This window comes from Solanum tuberosum, unplaced genomic scaffold (assembly GCF_000226075.1).
Source record: "Solanum tuberosum cultivar DM 1-3 516 R44 unplaced genomic scaffold, SolTub_3.0 scf00080, whole genome shotgun sequence".
Lineage (NCBI taxonomy): Eukaryota > Viridiplantae > Streptophyta > Magnoliopsida > Solanales > Solanaceae > Solanum > Solanum tuberosum.
The window spans coordinates 684,433-691,325 of record NW_006239007.1 but is presented as its reverse complement, the minus strand read 5'-3'; the positions used below and the strand labels follow the sequence as shown (position 1 = coordinate 691,325).

The window sequence follows — 6,893 nt, the reverse complement described above, 5'->3', positions numbered from 1 at the left end:
CGAGAGGGAACTTATTTCCATCTAAAGCTTAGCCTAGTCACTATTATCTTGCAAATTTCCTACCGGAAACATGTACCCAACGACTTATACCAACATATATTGCGGTCACATCCCAAGAATCTCTCCCCACACTTGATTTCCTTTATATTTTACTGTTGTTTTTATTTAATCTTCTCAAAAAAAACCCCATTGATATTTGACACTTTTTGTGTCACCCATAGAATTTAGTTTGTTTTATTCACAAATTTCTCAAACTACAGCTAATCAAATTAAGATCCTAGTTTAACTACTATTTTCACTACCACTCCCTTGGGACTCGACCCCAACCCTTGGTTGGGTTATTATACTACTGCACGATCGTAGACACTTGCATCAAAAGTTGTGTCATTTGATTCCACAAACATCAGTCTTCCAAACCACGGGGTCTAACACGTACCTTGATGTTTAACCACTAAACCCCTTATTCTAAGCATGGGACGCCTTATCTATGATTATAACCCTCAACATCAAACTCTAGATCCCTAGCTCGAGGCTCTAGTTTGGTCTACTAGTTTCTGCGGTATTACGTCATCTTTTTCCTTCCGACTCCGTTTCAGTTTCAAGTAATAGTTGCTCTCCAGTCCCTCAGTTTACTTTTGCGTAAATTCAGCCTTAGTATCTTGTTCCTTCGGGGTTCTTGCATTTCAACATATGCATGTTCTTGGAACTCAGTTTAGTTAGATTTCAGTTTTCGGTACTTAGTGGTAGGGATTGCATCTCCTTCCCTCCATAATCAGCTAGTTTAGACTTCATTGGAGGACGAATGTTCCCAATGGGGAGATAATATAACACCCTAGATTCAAAAAGGACCAAATGACAAATTTTCCAGAAGTTGCAGGTGCCACCAATGGAGGCCATCCACGGCCCGTAAAAGGGACCACAGACCGTAAGTGTGGTCCGTGGTTGATTACCTCAGCATTTCCCAAGAAAATCCAGGACCACGCCTGACCAACGGACCATCGGTTAGACCACATTCTGTGGTTGATGGCCCATGGTTCAGGGCCCCAAAAATTTCCAGGAACTCACGACCCACAACAAAACCTACGAACCATAGGTTGGACCACAGTCAGTGGTCTAGGTCCGTGGTTTTGACCCCAGTTTCCAACTCTCTGACAACCAAACGACGGGACTAAGAGGATGGGCCGTCAGTCGATCTATGGTCCATCGGTCAGGCGATGGCCCCATCAGATTTTAAGTTAGGGTTGTTTTTGTCTTTTCCCCTATGCATTGGACTCCTAAACTACGTCATTTAATCCCTAAAGTACGTCGTTTTTGTCAGTTTTAGCCTAGTATTCTAGTCAGACTTTACTCTAAGCGATTCATTCACCAAAATTTATTAAAACTTAGAGCAAAAGAGGAAAAAGAGTTGACCAAACCCTTCCAAGAACGCAGCAGGTTTTCTTCAGTTCCAGCCCCAAAATCGAAAGATTTGTCCGTGAAATTCATCACCAGGTATGTGGGAGTGGGTTCCTTTCATCCATTAGGTCCCTAGAATTTAGTTAGGTTCTTGATTCACTATATCTTGCTTAGACCTAGGGTTTCTAAAACCTTAGATATTAGTTGTAATTTAGCTGTTACAGTATTCCTAATCAGATTATCATGCTTTTGTGGAATCGTTGCTTAGTTCTTTGCATGAAATTTAGAACCCTTGTTGTGTAGATCCTCTTAGTTCATGAAATACACTTGCTAGGTCAGTTAAACAGGTATACATGCCTCAGATTTTGAATGCGTCATCGTTAGTACATAAATTATACATTCTTAGTTAGCATGTCAGAATAATAAGCTAATCCAGTGATTCAGTTATGTCGTATTATATACATATTCCAGTTGGGAGTATGTTTAGCACCGAGAGGACTAAGGTTCAACATACCCTTAATGTCCCAGAACTACGTTCCCCCGTAGGATTATAAGTCCCCTTCATTGGGCATCAAATTTAGTGATCACGCCAGTCATGCCATTATACCCTTGGCAAGGTATATTGGGTCCTCCCGATGAGGCTTATACATCAGACTCCACGTTTAGCTCACTTGGTTTTATGTCATTTAATAGTGGCTCCCACAGTTAGACTTTACTGCATTTGACCAGGTTTTCAGTTATATTTCAGTATTCAGTCTCAACATGTTATGTATTTGGTCATTGCATTCAGCTTTAGTTCATTTCTATATATATATCAGTATTTTCATCATGTTCAGATTATATCAATTCTCAGTATGCTTTGTTCATTTATATGTTTTGTTCAGCTTTTATCCTATCCTGCATGCTCAATACCTTTCAAGTACTGACGCATACTCCGCGCTACATCTTTTCATGATGTAGGTTCAGTTCCTTAGCATTCGGATCATAGGTAGATCGGTTCGCGATCCATACTAAGCAGCATTAGTGGTGAGTCCTCATACTTCGAGGACAATAAACATGTTTTCAGATTTAGTCTTTCATTTTATTTTCAGTTTTTAGGGTTAGTTGGGGACGTGTCCTAGCACTTCTAGTCAGTTACAGGCTTTTCAGACATAGTATTAGATTCAGCTTTAGCTCTTGAGTGATTGTTCAGTATCACTAAAATCTTATTCAGTTTTATATATATTCAGACCAGCTTTGGGTATTCCTCACTGTCAGTAATAATTGCTTTAGCTTCCGCATTAGTTCATGATTTCATAGATATGTTCAGTTTTGCTAATGATATGCTAGCTTAAGGTTAGCTTGGGGTCACTCGTGATCCTAGGTCCCGTGTTTACGTCAAGGGGGTAGCCTCAGGGCTTGACATATTCACTCTGTTAAAAAAAGAATGACTTACTTTCTTTTTATTCTGATAAAAAAAGAATGACCTGTTTCACTCCATTAAAAAAAGATTGACTTTTTTTCTTTTTATTTTGATAAAAAATAAGAATGACCTGTTTTCTTTTTTGGCAACAATTTAATTTTAACTTTTCAAAAGGTATGTTTTAAGGCTACAATATTAAAGAACATTTTTGTATATGACATAACACTAATTTAAAACCACAAGATTGAAATATTTTGTTCTTAAATTTTGTGTCAAGTAAAATTAGACAAATTTTTTTAAAACCGAGGGAGTATTATCAAAATGTCCTATTCATTGTGATAATATAGCATTTATTAACTTGATAATTTAGCATTTAATAATTTGACTACGACCATGTTTGGATGAGGCTAACCTACTTTTTATTAAATACTTATTTGACCCAAATAACTTTTTTGAGCTTATAAATTAGCTCTTTTGAGCCTTCTCTTTCTGTCATTGCATTGTTTGTACACTTCAAGCAACACTCTAAGCTATTGTTCCTTCCAAGGGTGAGAAGAGACTCCCTTAAAATATGGATAGAAAAATTGAGATAAAAAAATTTGAAGACAACGAATAAATGTAAAGCCGCCTTTTCTAAGCGATGTAGTAGTTTATTAAGGAAGGCAGAAGAGATTGCAATTTGTTGTGATGTGCATGTCTTGTTTGTTGCGTTCTCACCCTCTAATCGACTCAACAAATTCTGTAGCCAAAAAAGGTATTGCAGTTACAATACCAACAAAACTTACTGTTACGTAATGCTATTTATTAATCTATAAAATGATAAGCTATTTATACTAAATTGTTACTTTTGTAGAATTGAAGACATGCTTGAACGCTATATTAAGCTTCCGGTTGAGAGGAGATTGACGTACATTAACTAATTAATTCTAAATTTTTTTAGTTGAATTTTTTATTTAGTTATTAAGCAGTAACTTATATACTGTAGCACTAACTTATGAGTTTTTTTGTTTTTTACTTTTGATGGGGTTAGTCACATGGGCGATGTTAAGGTACTTTACTCTTTCACATGTTCATTATAGATATGTATTTGCATGAATTTTCTATTTTTAAAATTAAGTCTTGTGTCTATTAATGTTAATTAATTTGTATAATCTTTAAATGAATGTGAAATTAATGGAGTATGAAATGAAAATTAGTACTTGCTCCATTTACATTTAGTTACTTTTCTTTTTCTAGTTTGTTGTTAAAAGAATGTATCATGTTAGATTTTGAGTCTAACTCATACTCTAAAAGCTAGATCAAAAAAGGATAATTGCTCAACCCTTGTATGAATTATTAACCCCAACCCCTCCACACCTAGATTTGGACATTCTTTATCCGAGATTTCATTTATCACCCCCCTCTTCATCTAGACATTCTTTGTGGGGATTTAATTTATCACCTCACCCTCACCTCCATGTCCAGATCCATATATTCTTTATTTGGGATTTCATTGTCAAGTCTAGAGCATGATTTCCAGACCACATCTATTAATAATTCTAAGGTCCACATCAGTTTTGGATCTGATCATGTCAAGTTAGTTCACGATGATTCTAACTCACACTTCAGAAAACATTTCAAAGAGAGGAAGATTGTATAAGTCTTATAAAGAGAAAAAGATTTCATTTAATCCATGATGTGGGATATTCAATTAATCCATCAAGATACTCATTTTTTTGACATCTCTTTAGATTCAACTTTTTGTGTAACATGTTTATGACGATAAAATTAAAGGATATTTTCACACCTTCCACCTCTCTTTAGTTTAAAATCATACGATTAAAAAATCATTCTTTTGATTTATTAAACTTTATGTCATTACAAAATCAAACAGACAAGTTAAAATGAAGTCAATAATAATTAAGAGATTCTAAAAATGACATCCTCAAAATTACCGAAATACTAAATGATTTTTACTTCATTAAATATAACAAGTTTTTTTTTTTTTTTTAAGTCAAAAAGGGCATTATTGAGAAAGAGTTGTAATAAAATTTAATTATTGAGATCAATTTTTCTCACCATTACTAATATTTTTGGGTATATAATGAAGGAAAAGGTGGCCAAATTGAGTCAATTGAACAACATCAAGGGAGATGTTAGCAAGCTACAGCTTCTTGATAAACAGTTTGGATCTCTTATATTTTTCTCACTCCTTAATTTTTGGATCAGTTTATTGTCTCTCTATGATTATATTTTGTTCAAAGTTATTTACAAATATTGTAAACAAAAAAATATATTTATAAGGAGATTAACAAATGATAATAATTGAATAAAGAGAGAATTAGGAGCTTTATTTCGAAAAGAAAACATTGAAATTTAGAAAATATATTGTGTATAAATGAATAAAATATTCACTCAAATAAAAATTTATTATTAAATGAAAATATATAAATGATTAAGTATAAAGAGTAAGATGCACATAATCTTACTCCTTTCTTTATGAGGTAGAAAGTTGTTTTCGATTGATTTTCGATAACGTAACCCTCCTCCATTATGCATGCTTCAGATAGACAATATAAGAGAGCTTAAACAACTAATATTATATAAGTTTTACACTATTTTGATTTATTTAAATGTACTTAGATACTACAACCAAGTACGTCATACTTGATTTCTTTTTTATTAAGTGAAATTTCTCTTACTAATGAATTAAACTTTTTCATGATGGCTTCTTTTGGATGTTTCAACCTGCTGCTAGTGTCTTAATTTCTATAGGATCGAGGTAAGCATAACTTAATTTGATATCTCATAAGTATTTTTTTAATTAAGTGAGACATTCAAATACAAATTAATAATAGTCTTAATAAATAAATGTTAACTAATGAGTGAAATTGATTAAATCATTTTAACTTAAAATTCTTTGATGTAGAATTTGGAGCTGCAAATCAAGAAGTGCACATTGGAATTGCAGATTGTAGATGCTAACATAAGGTCATTTGATTTAGTATCACAAGTGTTTTCTTTTGTTGTTATTCTTAATTATAACATTATGGTTTAATACAATGACATCACCTTAAACATTTATAGAGACATTTAACTTATCTTCTATTTCAATCGTCTAAATTGCTAACTTGTTCTATAGGGACTATGTTCCAGGACCAGAGCAAGTGTCTTCTCTTCATCAACTCTCTTGGTGTGAGAGCAACTTGCAAAAATCTATCCAAAAAGTTATGGCTAGAAAGGTTTGTTGTTTCACCAAATTTCTTTTCTTTATTTATCGTTGAAGAATTATGTGAAATCACAAATTTCAAAAAAACAATTATTTTTCTTAGAAATAATGCATCAAATCAACTATTAATGTTAATCAATAAGATTTTATTTATGTCTAAATAATTTTGATTAGATGGAATTGGAGAAACAAGAAAAGATGGGTGTTCAATTTGCTGCACAACAAACAACTCCTCAACTGTTTGAGACAAATAATTGGGTTAATCCCTATAGGTCATTATATTTTTCACATAATATTTCTTTACAAAAAATTCTTCTCAATTTTCCTTTTTAGTTTCATTATTTCATTATTATTTTAGTACAAGTATCCCAAGGAGCATATATCAAGATTGGATGAACAAAGAGAAAAGAGTAGCAAATACTTTTTGCAATTACACATACACCCCTTCTTTTGGAAGTTCTTCACAGAGTGAGAACATGCCATTTTTTCAAATTCAAAATTCATCTCCTCGTATCCCGTTCCCATAACACTTTTTTAAGAATTTAGTAACAAGAATCTCTAAAAGAGATATTTTTAAAAAATTGATGTTATTATTTTCTATCCGCACAATAGAGCCAACAACAAAATATGGTGGCAGATGTCCAGCAAAATTCAACACAAACATTTGGACAATCACCGGTACATTAATATTCTTCAAATATTATTCCTTATTAAGATCTCCTTAAATAGGCGAAATATATTTTTAATTTTTTTTATATAATTATTTTATCCGAAAATAGAGTCAACAACAAAACATGGTGGTAGATTTTTAGTATAGTCCAACACAAACATTTGGACAATCACAGGTACATTAATATTCTTGAAATATAATTCTTTGTCAAAACATAC

At 32.8% G+C, this 6,893-nt stretch overlaps 3 long non-coding RNA genes across 3 annotated transcripts in view; all 3 read left to right on the top strand.

The window, feature by feature from the left end:
• Nucleotides 1-3,321: 3,321 nt before the first annotated feature.
• On the top strand, nucleotides 3,322-3,847 carry LOC107060434 (uncharacterized). Its single transcript, XR_001473367.1, has 3 exons — nucleotides 3,322-3,551; nucleotides 3,651-3,704; nucleotides 3,828-3,847. It is a non-coding gene; the product is annotated as an uncharacterized lncRNA (long non-coding RNA).
• A 1,397-nt stretch (nucleotides 3,848-5,244) lies between these two features.
• LOC107060433 (uncharacterized) lies at nucleotides 5,245-6,683 on the top strand. Its single transcript, XR_001473366.1, has 4 exons — nucleotides 5,245-5,558; nucleotides 5,706-5,767; nucleotides 5,919-6,018; nucleotides 6,618-6,683. It is a non-coding gene; the product is annotated as an uncharacterized lncRNA (long non-coding RNA).
• Nucleotides 6,684-6,783: 100 nt separating this feature from the next.
• LOC107060432 (uncharacterized) overlaps nucleotides 6,784-6,893 on the top strand; it is a 1,482-nt gene continuing 1,372 nt past the window's right edge. The window contains exon 1 of the long non-coding RNA XR_001473365.1: nucleotides 6,784-6,850. This is a non-coding gene — a long non-coding RNA (uncharacterized lncRNA). The remainder of the gene's footprint in view (nucleotides 6,851-6,893) is intronic.